General features: G+C 43.7%; 2 protein-coding genes across 2 annotated transcripts in view; one reads left to right on the forward strand and one right to left on the reverse strand.

Moving 5' to 3' along the window:
* The window catches only part of LOC139172558 (lipopolysaccharide-induced tumor necrosis factor-alpha factor homolog), a 46,634-nt gene extending 43,722 nt beyond the window's left edge, over positions 1 to 2,912 (reverse strand). The window contains exon 1 of the mRNA XM_070761709.1: positions 2,864 to 2,912. The gene's annotated coding sequence lies outside the window, so the exon portion shown is untranslated. The remainder of the gene's footprint in view (positions 1 to 2,863) is intronic.
* Positions 2,913 to 2,966: 54 nt separating this feature from the next.
* CARHSP1 (calcium regulated heat stable protein 1) overlaps positions 2,967 to 18,290 on the forward strand; it is a 36,581-nt gene continuing 21,257 nt past the window's right edge. Inside the window, exon 1 of the mRNA XM_070760842.1 lies at positions 2,967 to 3,127. The gene's annotated coding sequence lies outside the window, so the exon portion shown is untranslated. The remainder of the gene's footprint in view (positions 3,128 to 18,290) is intronic.

Genomic DNA, 18,290 nt, shown 5'->3' on the forward strand with positions numbered 1-18,290 from the left:
GTGCACATGCACAGGGATGGTATATGGGTGTGAGCACCCGTTTGCCCTTATGGCACCCGAGCAAAAAAAGGTTTGCCATCACTGAATTAGGGTTATGATTTGGAACAATTTGGGATTGAAGAAGTGGCAAATTTTCTATGAGTTGATTACAGTAACAGTTTGTCAACAGGGTTTTTTGGAATTTCAGTCTTGTCTTTCTCTGATTATTGTTCACAATTTTATTTTTCATATGTTAGTTATTGCTATTTCTGTTAACTATTTTGTTATTAATATAAAGATGACTGGCTAACAATTGTTAAGTAGATTTAGTAGGTTGACAGTGTAAAATTATTTTGGCCTGGTTCACTAGAGGCGGGAAACTAACATTGTTGTGTTATATTAAACAGCATTCAACTGGGCAGGATGTTATGTGTTCATTATTTCTCTTCTTTTTTTAAAAGACACTTTTTCTTTTTAATGTTTTTTTTTTGTTGGGTCTTTTTTGTTACTGTTTTGTCCTTTTTCAATATTTTGGCATTTTGTGCTCTACCCTTCTTTGAATAAACGAAAAATCAAAGTTTAAAAAGAAAAGAGAGAGACCCATTCCGTGGAAGAGGTGATTCGAAAGGGCTGGTGGAAATCTAAGTTTGTTTGCATCATGAGTTCTGCAGAGCGACTGCGAAAGGATCTGGAAACGTTCTTTGTTTGCAGGGCTGACCCTGCTGATCGGGTGACCGCCGAATGTTTTCACCCCTTTTGCACTAACAAAGACCGCTACACTTTGCAGACTAAGGTTTATGCAACATGCTGACATGTCAGTCGGGCTTTAGAAATCAGGTTCACACACACAATGTTGTATAAATAGAGGCATAGAATCAAGATCACGTGAAGTATTAGTGCCGCTTTACAAAACCTTAGTAAGGCCACACCTGGGACGCTGCAACCGATTTCGATCACCATACTACAAAAAAGACTTTGGAAAAAGTTCAGAGAGGAACAACTAAGATGGTCAAAGGCCTGGAGACTAAAACATATAAAGAATGGTCACCACACCACACCCGAACTGGGCTGAACCGGTAGCATTTCACCCCTGGACTAGGAGGAATGGCCAGATCTATTTGCAAAAGGATGGAAGGCCACTTGGCGATAGCAGAGAGACAGAGGATATGTTGATTTACTGCCATCTAGAAGTCATCTACGACAGTGACGGTGAACCTTTTTTTCCTTGGATGCCTAAAGAGCGTGGGCGTGTGCTATCGCACATGCGCAAGTGCCCACACCCATAATCCAATGCCTGGGGAGGGCGAAAACAGCTTCCCCTGCCACCCGGAGGCCCTCTGGAGGCTGAAAACGGCCTGTTTTGCAGCTTCTGCTGGGCTCAATAGGCTTGTGTTTTGCCCTCCCCAGACTCCAAAGGCTTCCCTGGAACTGAGGGAGGGTAAAAATGACCTCCCCCATCCCCCTGGAGGCTCTCTGGAAGCCAAAAATGCCCTTCAGGGCCTCCATGCAAGCCAAAATCAGCTGGCCGGCACACACGTGCAGATTGGAACTGAGCCTGGACAATGGCTTGCGTGCCAGAAGACATGGTTCCTCGTGCCACCTGTGGCACCCGTGCCATAGGTTCACCATCACTGGACTAGACAGTCACTCAGTTGAAAATAATTATTCAAGCAAGATTTTCAGCTGACAAAAAGACTTACCTTTTTCAGAAACGGAAGTCAACTTTTGATAAAATAATTATGAAAAATCAAGAAAACATTATTGGGAAAATATGTAAGTATATGATAAGGTGCAAAACAGAAAGTAATATGGTAAAAGATGCCATGATTAGTTGGTGCAGGAACTTTGGGCACTCAATAGTTATGGACAAATGGGAAAATTCATGGACATACAATTGGCAGATACAGCATGAAAATGTTCCCTAGATGGCATTTGCCAGCCAACAGACTTGCCAAAATGTATCCTAATCTGCAAAAAAGAGATAGGTACGTATTATCACCAATGGTGGGCCTGCCCTAAAGTTAAATACTATTGGAACATAATCGAGAAGTGGTTAAAAGAAATAGTACAAGAGGAAATAGAAAAGATGTCAGAATTCTTCTTATTAGGAATTCCTACTCCGAAATATAAAAAAGAAACCCAATATCTATTAATACATATTTTAAGGGCTGCCAGGGTAGCCTACGTGCAAAGACGGAAAGATACTGAAATTCCAAGAGAAGAAGAAATAATAAATAAAATTACTGACTGTGCTGAAATGGATATGACAAGGCGGTTAAAGAGACAAGAAGAATCTGACTATTACAAAATTTGCTATAAGTTCTATGAGTGGCTGGATAAAAGAATGCTATCGTAAATATTGTAACATATATCAGATGGTACAAAACTATGTGAACTTTTGTAAACAGTAATTATTGATAGTCTATACCTTTTTTTTCCCTTTCATTACTTCTGTTTTTTTTACCTTTTCTTAATATGATCTACAAGATTCTTGTTTAAATTTCTTAGACTTCTGAAAAGTATGGAGGAGCTTGAGCTCCTTTTTTGGTTGTGTGTTTTTGTATGTGTCTTTGTCTTGTCTTGAAATTAAAAACCAATTAAAAATATTTTTTTAAAGGAAGAAAATAGTACAGTATACTGTTGGTTCTCCAGCTTGAGCAACAGGCTGAATTAGAAGACCTCCAAAGTCCCTTCCAGATTCCATTCCATTCCATCCCATTCCTTTTCTCCTATTCTTCCCTTCCCTTCCACTCCACTCCATCCCATGAAACACTCTCTGTCCATGTGCAGAAACACCTTGAATCTTACGCTTTCCCAGCCTGGGCATGTTTTGCTCCCTCTGCCAACGACCTCCCCCGCCCCCCCCTCTCTCGGGATAACTGACCCCGCAGCCATTTCGCTCTGCAACTCCGACGGCTCCAGATCTCGCAACGTCTTCGGGGCCGAGCCCTTTTTGCAATCGCCTCGGGCGCGCCCTCTGCCGGCCGAACCCGGCACCCCAAAGTGGGCCGGGCTTTCCCTGCAAGCTCCACCCCCTGGCGGGGCGCGGCGGGGAGGGCGGACCTTGGAGGGGGCGGACGGGGCGGTGGCGTAAACCTGGGCCGAGGGAATCGGCGTGGCGCTGGGGGTCTCTTTGGACGCGGACTTGGTGAGCGACCGGGGGGCAGCTGTGGAGGGAAGAGGGCAGGGAGGGGAGAGGAAGGGGGCGCGCTGCTTTGGTGGGGAAGCCGGGCTCAGGGTCTGGGGCGGGAGCGGGGGGGGGTTGTGTCCAGGCAAAGTTGCGAGGGCAAATGGGGGGGGGGGGGGGTAAAGAAAGAAAAAGTGGGAGGGGGAGAAACTTGGAGAAAGGAGGAGGGTGGGATAAAAAGAAAGTGGGAGGGGGGATAAAGAAAGAGAAGGGGAGGGGGAGAAACCTGGAAGGGGGACAAACTTGGAGAAAGGAGGAGGGGGATAAAGAGCAGGGGGGAGGTGGAATAAAGAGAAAGTGGCAGGGGGGATAAAAAAAGAGAAAGGGGAGAAAGTGCGTGGGGGAGGGGGGAAAGAGCAAGGTGTAGGGAGGAGAAAGAAAGAGAAAGTAGGGGGAGAAACTTGGAAGGGGGAGGGGAAGAAAGGGGAAGGGGAGATAAAGAGAATTTGGGAGGAAGAGAAAGAAAGAGCAAGGGGGAGAAACTTGGAGGGGGGGAAGAGCAAGGGGGAGGATGGAGAAAGAAAGAGAAAGTGGGAGGGAGAGAAACTTGGAAGGGGGAGGGGAAGAAAGAGCAAGGGGAAGGGGAGATAAAGAGAATTTGGGAGGAAGAGAAAGAAAGAGAAAGTGGGAGGGAGAGAAACTTGGAAGGGGGAGGGGAAGAAAGAGCAAGGGGAAGGGGAGATAAAGAGAATTTGGGAGGAAGAGAAAGAAAGAGAAAGTGGGAGGGAGAGAAACTTGGAAGGGGGAGAAAGAGCAAGGGGGAAGGGGGAGAAATGAAAAGAAAGTGGGAGGGGGAGAAACTTGGAAGACCAAGTGGGAGGGGGGATAAAGAGGAAGGGGGGAGGGGAGGAAGGGGGGTGTGGGAGAAAGTTTGCAAAAGGGAAAGGTGAAAAGGGGAGGGGGCAAAAAAACCAAACCCACCACAGGCTCCAAGTTGAACAGACACCCAGAATCGTGTGCGGAGGTGCGGAGATCTGGGCGGGGTGGGTGGATTGAATTTCCTCGGGGGAGGGTGCTTTTGGGAGAACCCCACAGCGTCCTTGACAGGGATGGGCTCAGTTCACCCCTCCCACTGGCTTTGCCCCCCCCCCACCACTACCCGAATTTCCTTTCCTGGGGGTGGGAGACTGGGCTGGCCCGCTTCCTCTCTGACCCCCCCATTCCCCAGGAGGGAGGGAAAGGTGGGGTTGGCCTAAGGGCAGAGACCCCAGTTGGCTCTCTTGGGGGTGGGGGTCCCTGGCCTCGGGGGAGGGGGCAGGTGGATGCTTTGCAAGACGGAGCACTGCATAGAAATTGGGAGGAGGCACTCCAAGGTTTATTCCTTTGCAGCTGTCTAGCAAGTCTCCCGGACAAACCCCCTCCCCATTTTCCAGAGGTCTGTCCCCCAAAACAGCCCTGCAAGGCAGGCTTGGCAAAGGGAGAGAGGGATCACCTGTGAAGGTGGACTTGTAGCTGCTCTCTCCTGCTAGGCCCACATAGCTGATAATCATGGTTTATTCATTCTTACTGGTAGTTCTCAACCTTGGCAACTTTAAGACTTGTGGACTTCAACTCCCTCAATTGGCTGGCTGAGGAATTCTGGGAATTGAAGTCCACAAGTCTTAAAGTTGCCAAGGTTGGAGACCTCGGTTCTAAGGCACCTTATAGACCTGGCCAAGAAGTAAAGAGTTGATCAACCTTTGGGTTATTCTCTTCTTCTTCTGGACCGATGGAGTAACAGCCCATATGGATGGGCCGGCCGATGAATTAGGACCCTTGGCTTCCATCAAGCGGCAAATTTGCCAGGCCTTCAAAAGGGGTCTTCTTCAGGTGGCCTTCAACAACTTGAGAAGTTTAGTTTTTAGCTTTAGAACTTTAGGGTTTTTAGCTTTAGTTTTTAATTATTGGATTTGTACTACCTTGTTTATTGTTGTTGTGAGCCGTCCCGAGTCTTCAGAGAGGGGCAGCATACAAATCTAATAAATTATTATTAAAATAATTTTAACGTCCCTACTTTCCTGGACTCGAGATTGCTCCTCCTTTGGTTCTTGGGAGCCTTTTGAACACAGCTTTGGTCTTTGCTGTGACCTGTCTAGAATATTTTCATAAAACTGACTCACTTAAAATGGGGGCAAAACTCTTTTAACAAATATTTCCAGTATTGCGTACGGATAAGGATGCCACACCAGTGGCAAAAGTTGCGCTGCACACTTCACTTCCCCTGTGAAGATTCTATGATTCTATGGTTAAATACGGACGATTCCACCAAGTACCATATTTTGAGAGAACATGCATTTGCGGTGCACCAGAAATAGAAGACATTGTGCATGTGCTACTCAATTGTTATACTCCTCAGTAAGACCTCAGTAGCCAGTTCTGGTCACATGATCATTAAGCCACTTCCACCTGGTCACATGGCTGGCAAGCCACACCCACAAAATAAGCCATGGTGTGGTAGTACAAATTTTTTCAGCCCTTCGCTGGGTTTATATGGCTGCCCTGGCCCTTTGGAACCAACGACCTCCTGGTATCTGTACTGCTCCCACCCTACTGGCCTTCCGAAAGGCCTTGAAGGCCTGGCTTTGCCGGCAGGCCTGGGGGCCATGAGAATCGACACCAAGCCATGGCCGAATTGCGATTGTTTAGTATGTATGTGCATACGGTTTTAGTTGGGGGTTTTGCGGATTAGTTTAATTGTGGCTTTATTGTGCATGTGCTGCTCAATTGTAAATTATACTCCTCAGTAAGACCTCAGTATTTACAGCCCCTACTTGACAAACTCCTACACTGGGGCTGTAATAAGCAATTATCTTAGTTTCCTCAGGTTACAAATTTATATGTAATTTCTAGAACCGTTAAATTTATAGTCAGGGCTGTTCAGATGAGAATACGTTTTATGGAACATATTGGGGTGGCATGCACGAATTTACTTAAGAATATTTTATATCAGTACCTTACATTTGTAGAATATAATCCTTTGCATGAGTTATATTCTCATGCTTTACTACTCAATTTTAGCATATTATACTGCATTTTAAGTTATTTATCAAAATTCCCTTTATTTTATCCAATTTTATTGTATTTTAACCAGTCGCAGTTTTATGACGACCAATGTGGTCCCTGTTTTTGCTTTGATATCGTCGATTGACTAATCAAATAAAGTTGATTGATTGATTGACTGTGTGTGTCTCAGCGACTTTTAAATTCTGCATATGCTCAGCAGGCAAAATCCCACTAGGGGACATGGACGTGTGTGAGATTTCAGCAATAAAAATTTAAAAAATTGTCAAAGTATCTCACGCGCATCCCATTGTGAAATTTTGCTTCCTGCACATGCGCAGAAGCAAAAACATGGTGGGATGCGTGTGCGCGCATGCAGAATAAGTAAAAGTGCGGGCAGCGTACTGGTAGCTGCAGGAATCGGAATCCACCCCTGAATGTTTTCCTCAGCGGCGGACATTTTGTATCCTAAATGGAGGACGGCCTACAGAGGTTTGGAAGAAGAGACTGGACTGCCCTCTGTCAGAAATGGTGTAGGCATGGTCTCCTGCCTGAGTTGAGGTGTGTGTGTGGGGGGGGGTTGGACTGGATGACCTCCAAGATCTCTTCGAACTCTGATATTCTGATAAGGGAAGCAGGGAAGTTGGCTTTTCAGCCGGCAGATAAGTTGCATTTCAAGGGACAGGGTTTTCCTTTGTTATTTGTTTATTTGTTTATTTTATTTGTTTTGTCAAGTACATATTGGGGGTATGTAAAGATATAATAATATTCATATACATGATACTAGTAAAAAAAATTAAAAGAAACAATAGGACAGGGGACGGAAGGCACGCTGGTGCACTTATGCACGCCCCTTACTGACCTCTTAGGAATCGGGAGAGGTCAGCAGTGGATAGTCTGAGGGTGAAGTTTTGGGGGTTAGGCGATGATACTACAGAGTCTGGTAGTGAGTTCCATGCATCCACTACTCGGTTACTAAAGTCGTATTTCCTGCAGTCAAGTTTGGAGTGGTTTACATTAAGTTTCTATCTGTTGCGTGCTCATGTGTTGTTGTGGTTGAAGCTGAAGTAGTCGTTGGCAGGAAGGACATTGTAGCAGATGATTTTATGGGCTGTGCTTAGATGGTGTTTAAGGCGGTGTAGTCCTAGGCTTTCTAAGCCTAGGATTGTAAGTCTAGTTGCGTAGGGCATTCAGTTGCGAGTGGAGGAGTAGAGGGCTCTTCTCGTAAAGTATCTCTGGACATTTTCTAGAGTGTTTATGTCCGAAATGCGGTGTGGGTTCCAGACAGATGAGCTGTATTCAAGGATTGGTCTGGCAAAAGTTTTGTATGCTCTTGTCTGGCTATCTGGTCTGGTCCGTGCGTGGGGGAGGGAGGGAGGGGGGAGGAAACGGGGATGAGACAGGAGTGGGGGGGAATCTTCTAGAATTGCAGCTGGCAGACGGAGCGGGTGGCATTGCAATGGATGTTTGGAGGAGGAACATAGGATCTTGGCTTGGCTTCTGCGCGAGAGGAAAAGGACATGGCCCACCTTTCCTTCCCTCACCAAATTTCTTTCTGCCCAGAGCCTTTTTATTTGGGGCTGGGTGTTATTTTGGGGCCTTGGGATTTTAACTTTTCCCTGGCTGGAATGGTAGAGCTTGGGGGATTTGGTCTGCTGCCTTTCTGCCTTGCGGGGTGGGGAGGACAGGGGACAGAAGGCACGCTGGTGCACTTATGCACGCCCATTATTGACCTCTTAGGAATCGGGAGAGGTCAATAGTGGAGAGTCTAAGGGTGAAGTTTTGGGGGTTAGGAAATGATACTACGGAGTCTGGTAGTGAGTTCCATGCATCAACTACGTTCGGACCTGCAAAAATCGAGGGAACACTGTATACCGGCTGGAGAATTCTGGGAGTTGAGGTCCACACATCTTAAATTTGTCAAGTTTGAGAAACAATGGTATATGGTCTATTTGCATTTTTGCAAGGTATGTAATATTGTGCAGGATATTGCACATCAGGCGTCAAGCTCTTGCTTGTTGAATGAAGCAAGAAAATCTGGTTGTAGTGAGATCTCTTTCTCGTAACCGCTTTTACAAACTGTAAAAAAGAAGAGAAGAAGTGCAAAGCTTTGGTCTCAATGACTGAATGACCCAGATGGGATCTTGCAACATTATCCTGGGAGACTTCTATTTGCTTTCATTTGTGAGTTTTTCTATTCTTATTACTGTTATTAGTAAACCGTTTGCCCAAGCTTTCAGCACATAACTTTCAAAATTAAGACTTAAAAAATAATCATCCATTTTACTGAAAGAGTAGTAGATGCTTGGAACAAACTTCCAGCAGATGTGGTTGGTAAATCCACAGTCACTGAATTGAAACATGCCTGGGATAAACATAGATCCATCCTAAGGTAAAATACAGGAAATAATATAAGGTCAGACTAGATGGAACAGGAGGTCTTTTTCTGCCGTCAATCTTCTACGTTTCTATGTTTCATCAGCCAAACCGACTAAATAAAATGGACTAAATAAAACTTGCAACATGGATCTACAAAATAGAACTCATGAATTAAAATAAGGCATACAAGTTTAATGTATGTGCTCTGCACCCACACAAATACCATATTATACTGGCATGATCATTAATATAGGAGCTTTGCAAGCTGCCAACCCCCCCCCCCCCAATCTGCAGCCAAGCAATGACAGGCATTGCAACCAGATTGACAGCAACTGAGAGTTACTCGAAATAAGCTTCTTTTTAAGAAAATTTACTTAAAAGATTGGATCTTTTGAGGAGGGTCTAATGAAGTTGGCAGCTGGTAAAGAGAAAGCCCAGTCACCAGTGGAAAATAGAAGTGTTCCAAGTCTGTCTACTCCTGTTTGACCTTAAATTACAAAATACGTGAACTGGAAGGGATCTTAGAGGTCATCTAATCTAATCATCTGCTCTGTGCTGGAAGCCTGTCTTGGGAGGGGGCCAATCAGCCCCCGTTTGATATTTTCCAGAAAACAGAGCCATCACTCATACTCCTGACTCATTGTTCAGTTCTTTAGAGCTCTTTTCCCCACTTTTTATTTGTTTGATTGCTAATCTTTGCTTCTAACCAGAGGCTTGAGATGTATTTGACATGAGTTGAGTATCATTAAATATGTCTTAATTGTCAGGGAGAAAAATCCCAGGACAGCTTCTTTGATTCGCTGCTGATGAATCATTGATTGTGCCTTTCTCCCGAAAGGCAGGGAGCCGTGCCAGGGTTGTTTTGATGGAAAGAAGACCAAAACTAAGATTTCAAGAGGTGTGTTGTGGGTTCTGGGAATTGCCCTTTCTTGCAAGCAGAAAGCAAGCCTCTCAGGACAGTTTTCTGGGAAATGTGGAAGAAACTGTGGATGGGACCCAAGAGAGTCTGAATTCTCTCACTTTTCCCTCTTTGGAGAGCCATAGTCAGAGGTGGGTTCTGTTGTGAATGATCCATGCCCAGCTCAATTGGTCATGGATTTCAAAGACCAGAAGATGGATGAGTACCGGCATTGCACGCCAGGGCTCTTGGCACCCGAGTCTGAGAATGAGAGTGAAGGGGAGTTGGAGACTGGGGAACTCCCAGAGACTGCAAAACCCCCAATTAGGAATGCAATTAGGAACGGGTCCAAAGATGGGCTACATGAATGGTGGAAGGTCTTAAGCATAAAACTTATCAGGAAAGACTTAATGAACTCAATCTATATAGTCTGGAGGACAGAAGGGAAAGGGGGGACATGATCAAAACATTTAAATATATTCAAGGGTTAAATAAGGTTCAGGAGGGAAGTGTTTTTAATAGGAAAGTGAACACAAGAACAAGGGGCACAATCTGAGGTTAGTTGGGGGAAAGATCAGAAGCAACGTGATAAAATATTATTTTACTGAAAGAGTAGTAGATCCTTGGAACAAACTTCCAGCAGACGTGGTTGGTAAATCCACAGTAACTGAATTTAAACATGCCTGGGATAAACATATATCCATCCTAAGATAAAATACACAAAATATATAAAAGCAGACGAGATGGACCATGAGGTCTTTTTCTGCCGTCAATCTTCAATGTTTCTATGTTTCTATGCACATGTGTGCATGCCAGAGACCCAAAACTGCGCACACAGCTCCAGTTTTACTACCAGTGCGGCATTCTGTACTGGTAGGAACCCACTACTGGTATAAGCATGGTTTTGAGTACATGATATTTTACAAATACATTGGGACTTTAGGAAAGAGATGATAGGCATGAAGTGCGCTTCTGCAAGCCCCTTCTTAGGAATGGGGTGAGGTCCACGGTAAACAATTTAAGGTTAAAGTTATGGAGGTTTGGGGAAGAAACTGGAGTCGGGCAATATATTTCAGACATTGACCATTCTGTTGCTGAAGTCAAATTTTTTGCAATCAAGTTTGGAGCAGCTTACGTTACGTTTGTATCTATTGTGTGCTCTGTTGTTGTGGTTGAAGTTGAAGTACCGTAATCATTGACAGGTAGGACCCTTGTGGCAGATAATTTTGTGTGCCACACTTAGGTCAGATCGAAGTCGGCATGCTTCTAAATTTTCTCGGCCCCAAATTTCAAGCCTGGTAGCATAATGAGCTGGGGTGGCGCAGCAGGTAGAGTGCTGTACTGCAGGCCACTGAAGCTGACTTGTAGATCTGAAGGTCAGCGGTTCAAATCTCATCACCGGCTCAAGGTTGACTCAGCCTTCCATCCTTCCGAGGTGGGTAAAATGAGGACCTGGATTGTGGGGGCAATAGCCTAGCTCAGTTTAGAAAGTGCTATTGTTAACATGTTGTAAGCCGCCCTGAGTCTAAGGAGAAGGGCGGCATAAAAATCTAATTAATTAATTAATTAATTAATTAATAATAAACAAAGAAACAAACAAACAAATAAATAAATAAAAAGGTATTCTGTTGCGAATAGAGGAGTGGAGGACTCTTCTCGTGAAATATCCCTGGACATTCTGAAATTGTATTAATGTCCAATATGTAGCGCATGTTCCAGACAGATGAGCTGTGTTTGAGAATTGGTCTAGCAAATGTTTTATATGTGCTGGTTAAATATTATCAGAGAAGAAGCTACGCAAGATTAGGCTAACCACTCTTAATGCCTTTTTAGCAATACTATTGCAGCGGGCTCTGGCATTTAGATCATTAAAGATGAGTACTCAAAGGTCCTTAACTGAGTGAGGATCGTCAACAAGGTCATGATCATCTACTTTGTATTTTGTGTTCTTATTATTTCTATCAATGTGTAAAACTGAGGATTTGTTGATTGAGGTTTGAAGTTGCCACTTGTTTAACCATTCTGATACACAGTCAAGGTCTTTTTGTAGGGTAGCAACATTGTCTTCTCCAGGTCCCGTCGACTAAACAATGTCGTCTGGCGGGGGCCAGGGGAAGAGCTTTCTTTGTGGCGGCCCCAGCCCTCTGGAACCAACTGCCCCCCGAGATCAGAACTGCCCCCACCCTCCTTGCCTTTCGTAAACTATTGAAAACTCACCTATGTCGTCAGGCATGGGGAAATTAATATATCCCTTAGCTATTATAATTTATGTATGGTTTGTTTGAGTTGTATGATTATTTTTATAAGGGTTTTAAACTGTTTTTTAAATATTGGATTTGTATTGTCCTGTTGCAAGCCGCATCGAGTCCTCGGAGGGGATGGCATACAAATCTAATAAATTGTTGTTGTTGCTGTTGTTGTTGTTGTTGTTGTTGTTGTTATTATTATTATTATTATTATTATTATTGGCGGTGGTGTTGAATAGTTTTACATCATCTGCGAAGAGGATGCAGTTGCTTTTAATATGATCAAAGAGGTCATTTATGTAAAGTATAAAGAGATTCCTATTTTGACCACTTGTTGAGTAGAGTGTTGAGCTGGGGTGGCACAGTGGTTAGAGTGCAACACTGCAGGCTACTTCAGCTAACTGCTAGCTGTAGCTCAGCAGTTCAGATCCCACCAGGCTCCAGGTTGACTCAGCCTTCCATCCTTCCAAGATGGGTCAAATGAGGACCCAGATTGTTGGGGGCAAGAGGCTGAGAGAACTATAAAAAGCACTATGAAGCAGTATATAAGTCTGAATGCTATTGCTATTGTTGCCTGTTTGACAGGAATGTAGTTATCCATTTGTGCAGTGGTCCAGAAATGCCATAAGATTTTACTTTTAGAAGTAGTTTGTCGTGTACCGCTGAGTCAAAGGCTTTGCAGAAGTCTATGTAAATTGCGTCTATTGCTTTGCCCCAGTTGAGTTGTGTAGTCCCTATGTTTTTACAGTGTAGAAGTTGTAGATGGCAAGATAGCTTTTTTCCTGAAACCAAATTGTTTGTGACAGAATAGGTTGTTTGTCTCTAAGCGGAGAGTAATGGGTTGGTTGTTAAAGATTGATTCCATGACTTTGCAGGTGATACATTGGTCTGTAATTTTTAACTAAGCTGGGAACTCCCTTTTTGAAGATAGGGATGGCCGTGACTAGTGACCATAGGTTGAGTAAGGAGTTGGTCCTGAAAAATTTATCAAAAATTATGCTCTGGGGCTCTGCGATGGTAGTGGAAAGTTTTTTTAAAAGAAGCAAGCACGTAGTCCATCTTGTCCAATGGATAGAGATGGTTTTAGTTTAAGTACTGCTCTTTTGATGGTATCTTGAGTAAAATAAATGTGGATTAGATCATTGCAATTGACAAAGACTGAACTGAAAAAAGTGGATAGAGAGGTTTTCAGATTGTGTAGTGCCTTTCCAATGTTGTCTTCTGTGAAATCGGTGTGTATTAGATCATTGTACGTAATTGTTTGTGGTTCAACCAGGAAATATTGGATATATAAGTTGTTGCTATTTACAAAGACTGAACCAAAGAATGTCTTAGATATTGGCTTTAACGGTTTCATCCTTACAGTCTCTATTGTTAGGTGGGATGGTTCTCGTTCTTTTAGTTTGTTGTTCATGAAATTGTAGAATGCATGGTTAGATTTTGTACGCAGGAGGTTTTCCTCCTGATTGATATGATAATTGACGCTTTTGATCGCACATCACACTGAACCATAAACCAGGATTTATAAAGCACATATCGCCCTTCACCCCAAATGCTGCAAAACACAAACATCAGAGGAATACGCTCCAAGACCAGGGAAGTACTAATACCACTCTACTATGCCCTGGTCAGACCCCACCTGGAGTACTGCATCCAATTCTGGTCACCTCACTACAAAAAAGACATCGAAACTCTGGAGAAGGTGCAAAAAAGAGCAACCAAAATGATTAGGGGACTCGAAACCAAGATTTACGAAGAGAGATTGAGAGAACTGGGCATGGACAGCCTAGAAAAAAGAAGGTCTAGAGGGGACATGATAGCAGTTTACAGATACTTGAGGGGTTGCCACGGTGAGGAGGGGGTCTCTTTATTCCCCAGGGCACCAGAGGGCCGGACGAGGAACAATGGTTGGAAGCTGACCAAGGAGAGATTCAACCTGGAAATAAGGAAGAACTTCCTGACGGTCAGAGCGATCAACCAATGGAACTGCCTGCCAGGGGAGGTGGTGAACTCCCCAACTCTGGACACCTTCAAGAGGAGATTGGACTTCCATTTGGCTGGGGTGCTGTAGGGTTTCCTGCTCAGGCAGGGGGTTGGACTCGATGACCTAACGGTCCCTTTCAACTCTATTAATAAATAAAATAAATAAATAAATAAATAAATAAATAAATAAATAAATAAATAAAATCACTAGTGTAAACTTTGCAATTCAGATCTCTGTCCAATATGTTGGGATTTTTTTTTTTTCTGGCTTCTGAAAAAAAGGAGAAAAAAAATGGAAAGCAAGCAAATGAGAAGATTACTCTTTCAGAATGTGGTTTAATAAGCCATCATTATGCCATGACTTTAACTGATGGCTGAAGCTGTTGTAATAGCCTTGTTTTTTCCGGAGAAAGGTGGATGCTAGCATTTATAGGCTGTTATTTCAGTTCATCAGATAAATAAAGGGCGTAGTGGAATCATCTAGCAATGGAATTGTATCCCTTTCATATAATTGATCCCTCCTGCAGCTCTGCTGCGGCCAGATTCTTATTGATTTAAATTCTTGAACTTTGTGGAAAGATCAACATTTTTATTCAGAGGTGCCCATGTTTGTCCTGACTCAAACTCTGGATTTTTTTGTTTTTAATAGATAACGTGAGCAGCGTCAGCAAGCAGAATAACCCACTTAAAATAATTTTATGGTTCTGTTTAGTCTGTTGTCATTGTTTTTCAAAGTGTAACTAAAACACTTAGGGATTTAAGGGTTCACCCAATGTAAAAAACTTGTTTATTTAAATAACTTGTTTATTTAAATACCTATTGTTTTTCTTCATGGCCTTTTCCCAACAATTATAAACCTGCACAATTATGGAGGTAGAATCAAATTGCTCTCCTTTTATTTTTTAAATGTGCAATTAAGTTTCTTGCTCTTATGATTAGACAATATGCTGGGAAAAAAATCTGGGAAAGACAAGACAATATTGGGTGAAAATTCTTCAAAAAAACCCAATTTATTTCTTTAACATATTTTTTCCGTACACATTTGTGTTGGGGAAAATCTCTATTTCTCCCAACTTTATCCAGGGTAAAATCTGGAGCTTTGTTCCCATTTTTGAGACTCTGCCAGTTTTCTTCGGGGGGGGTGGGGGGGTGTTCAAGAAGCTAAGTTCCGGTGTCATTTCTCTGCAATTTCCTTTTCCATAGCCCAGGAATCGATTGCAACATAAATTTGAGCCTGGAAGGAGCAGACGACAGAGATGCCTATCAGTATTTCCATGACAAAGCTCTGCTCCCGGTCGCTCAGAGACCGTTGGTTTGCCAGAAACCCCCAAGAGGATTTGCGAGGCGCACCTGCCTTGCCATTAGGTCTTCTTCGGAGTAGATTAAGATCTTGGAGCAGTGAAATAAGGGAAGGCAGTTGGTAGGGCAACTGAACCAGGGGAACAGCTTGTCTCCCGGATTTAGAACGTAAGAATCTAGAATAGTGATGGCGAACCTATGGCACAGGTTCCACAGGTGGCACGCAGAGCCATATCTGCTGGCACATGAGCTGTTGCCCTAGTTCAGCTCCAAAGTGCATGTGTGTGCCTGCCAGCTGATTTTTGGCTTGCACAGAGGCTCTGGGAGGGCGTTTTTGGCTTCCAGAGAGCCTCCAGAAGGGTGGGGGAAAGTGTTTTTGCCCTCCCCTGGCTCCAGGGAAGCCTTTGCAACCTGGGGAGAGCGAAACACGAGCCTACAACCCACCAGAAGTTAGGAAACAGGCGGTTTTCAGCCTGCAGAGGTTCTCTGGGGGTGGGGGGAGGAAGCTGGTTTTGACCTCCCCAGGCATTGAATTTTGTTTGTGGGCACTTGCACATGTGCGATAGCATGCACGCATGCTCTTTCAGCATCCGAGGGGAAAAAGTTGGCCATCACGGATCTAGAATGATAGAGTTGGAAGGGACCTTGGAGATCTTCTAGTCCAGCCCTCTGCTCGTGCATGAGACTTTAGAGAGAAAAGACTGTCCAATCTCTTTTTGAAAGCCTCCATTGATGGAGCACCCACAACTTCTGAAGGCAAGTTGTTCCATTGGTTCATTGCTCTCACCATTAGGAAATTTTTACTTAGTTCTAGCTTGCTTCTCTTCTTGGCTGGTTTCCATCCATTGACATCTGTCAGAAATGGTGTAGGGCCGTGATGATAAACCTATGGCACGCATGCCACAGGAGGCACATGGAGCCATGCTATGTTTCAGTTCCAGCGCACATGCATGCACTGGCCAACTGATTTTCGGCCTTAGGAAAGGTTGTTTCATTCAGACAAAAAAATCCCCCAAAGTTCAGAAAAATGCACCCCCATTCCTAAATCCCTGGAGTGCAAAAAACAGCACAATGGGCAAACCAAAATTGCATTTTTCCACCTACTAGGCTACTGGGGGGTAGCGCGGGAGGGGATTGCGCATGTGTGGAGGAGAAGGAAAGGGGTGTGGGCATGTGCACGCATGCTAACATGCCCCCACACACCTCTTGGCACGCGAACCAAAAAAGATTCACCATCACTGGCTATAGGATCTCCTGCTTGGGCAGGAGTTGGAGTCTTCGGAGAGGGGTAGCATAGAAATCCAATAGGATGGATGGATGGATGGATGGATGGATGGATGGATGGATGGATGGATGGAAGGAAGGATGGATGGATGGATGGATGGATGGATGGATGGATGGATGGATGGAGTGGTACCTCTACTTAAGGAGGCGTCGGCAATATGGTAAATGATTTAGCTTTACTAGATAAATGGTCAAAGCAATGGAAACTGCAGTTTAATGTTTCCAAATGTAAAATAATGCACTTGGGGAAAAGGAATCCTCAATCTGACTATTGTATTGGCAGTTCTGTGTTAGCAAATACTTCAAAAGAAAAGGATTTAGGCGTAGTGATTTCTGACAGTCTCAAAATGGGTGAACAGTGCAGTCAGGCAGTAGGGAAAGCAAGTAGGATGCTTGGCTGCATAGCTAGAGGTATAACAAGCAGGAAGAGGGAGATTATGATCCCGCTATATAGAATGCTGGTGAGACCACATTTGGAATACTGTGTTCAGTTCTGGAGACCTCACCTACAAAAAGATATTGACAAAATTGAACGGGTCCAAAGACGGGCTACAAGAATGGTGGAAGGTCTTAAGTATAAAACGTATCAGGAAAGACTTAATGAACTCAATCTGTATAGTCTGGAGGACAGAAGGAAAAGGGGGGACATGATCGAAACATTTAAATATATTAAAGGGTTAAATAAGGTCCAGGAGGGAAGTGTTTTTAATAGGAAAGTGAACACAAGAACAAGGGGACACAATCTGAGGTTAGTTGGGGGAAAGATCAAAAGCAACATGAGAAAATATTATTTTACTGAAAGAGTAGTAGATCCTTGGAACAAACTTCCAGCAGACGTGGTAGATAAATCCACAGTAACTGAATATAAACATGCCTGGGATAAACATATATCCATCCTAAGATAAAATACAGAAAATAGTATAAGGGCAGACTAGATGGACCATGGGGTCTTTTTCTGCCGTCAGACTTCTATGTTTCTATGTCTAAGAACGCCTCTACTTACGAACTTTTCGAGATAAGAACCGGGTGTTCAAGATTTTTTTGCCTCTTCTCGAGAACCATAATATGGTTTGAAGTGGGAATAGTAAAAGGATAAATCCTTAAGATTTATTAATCCATCATAAATTATTGGGTAGCTAATAATGCACAATACAGTGGTACCTCTACCTACAAACACCTCTACTTACGAAGTTTTCTAGATAAGAAGCGGGTTTTCAGGATTTTTTTTGTCTCTTCTCAAGAACCATTTTCCACTTACAAACCTGAGCCTCCAAAACTGTAACCGAAAAAGGCAGGGAGAAGCCTCCGTGGGGTCTGTCTAGGAATCTCCTGGGAGGAAACAGGGCCTCCACCCTCCTTATAGTTTCCCCAATTGCTTTGGCAACTTGAAGATATTTGAATTTCAACTCCCAGAATTCCCCAGCCAGTGAATGCTGGCTGGGGAATTCTGGGAGTTGAAGTCCAGACATCTTCAAGTTGCCATGGTTGGGAATCACTGCTGTAAAGATCTATGATTCCAGAATTCATCTTTCTTTCTGATTTTTTTTTAATGCTGCCCTTCTCTTTAGACTCAGGGCGGCTTACAATATGTTAGCAATAGCAATTTTTAAGGGAGCCAGCCTATTGTCCCCAACAATCTGGGTCCTCATTTTACCCACCTTGGAAGGATGGAAGGCTGAGTCAACCTTGAGCCGGTGATGAGATTTGAACCGCTGACCTGCAGATATCATATATATCATTACCTCTTCAATAAATTCTGCTTTTTAAAAAATAAAAATAAACATGTGAAAGGCTTCTTGTTTTTATAGGCTGCTTCTCCTCCCCCCCCACACACACTCCAGGCCTGGCCTCTGCTACAAACCCGGTATTATTGTATGTTTGTTTCCTGGCACGCCTTCTTCCTCCTGCGGTGTAATATTTTTTCACCACAAAGTTTATAAGAACGGTGGGTGCAGATTTGCCTACCGGCCCTAAATTAGGTGACTGGAATGCAGTCAGGTTGGCTTTTCCGTTCAAAGTTCTCCTTTTTATGGTTCTGCTAGCGCTAATAGCAGAC

Source organism: Erythrolamprus reginae, chromosome 9 (genome assembly GCF_031021105.1).
Source record: "Erythrolamprus reginae isolate rEryReg1 chromosome 9, rEryReg1.hap1, whole genome shotgun sequence".
NCBI lineage: Eukaryota > Metazoa > Chordata > Lepidosauria > Squamata > Dipsadidae > Erythrolamprus > Erythrolamprus reginae.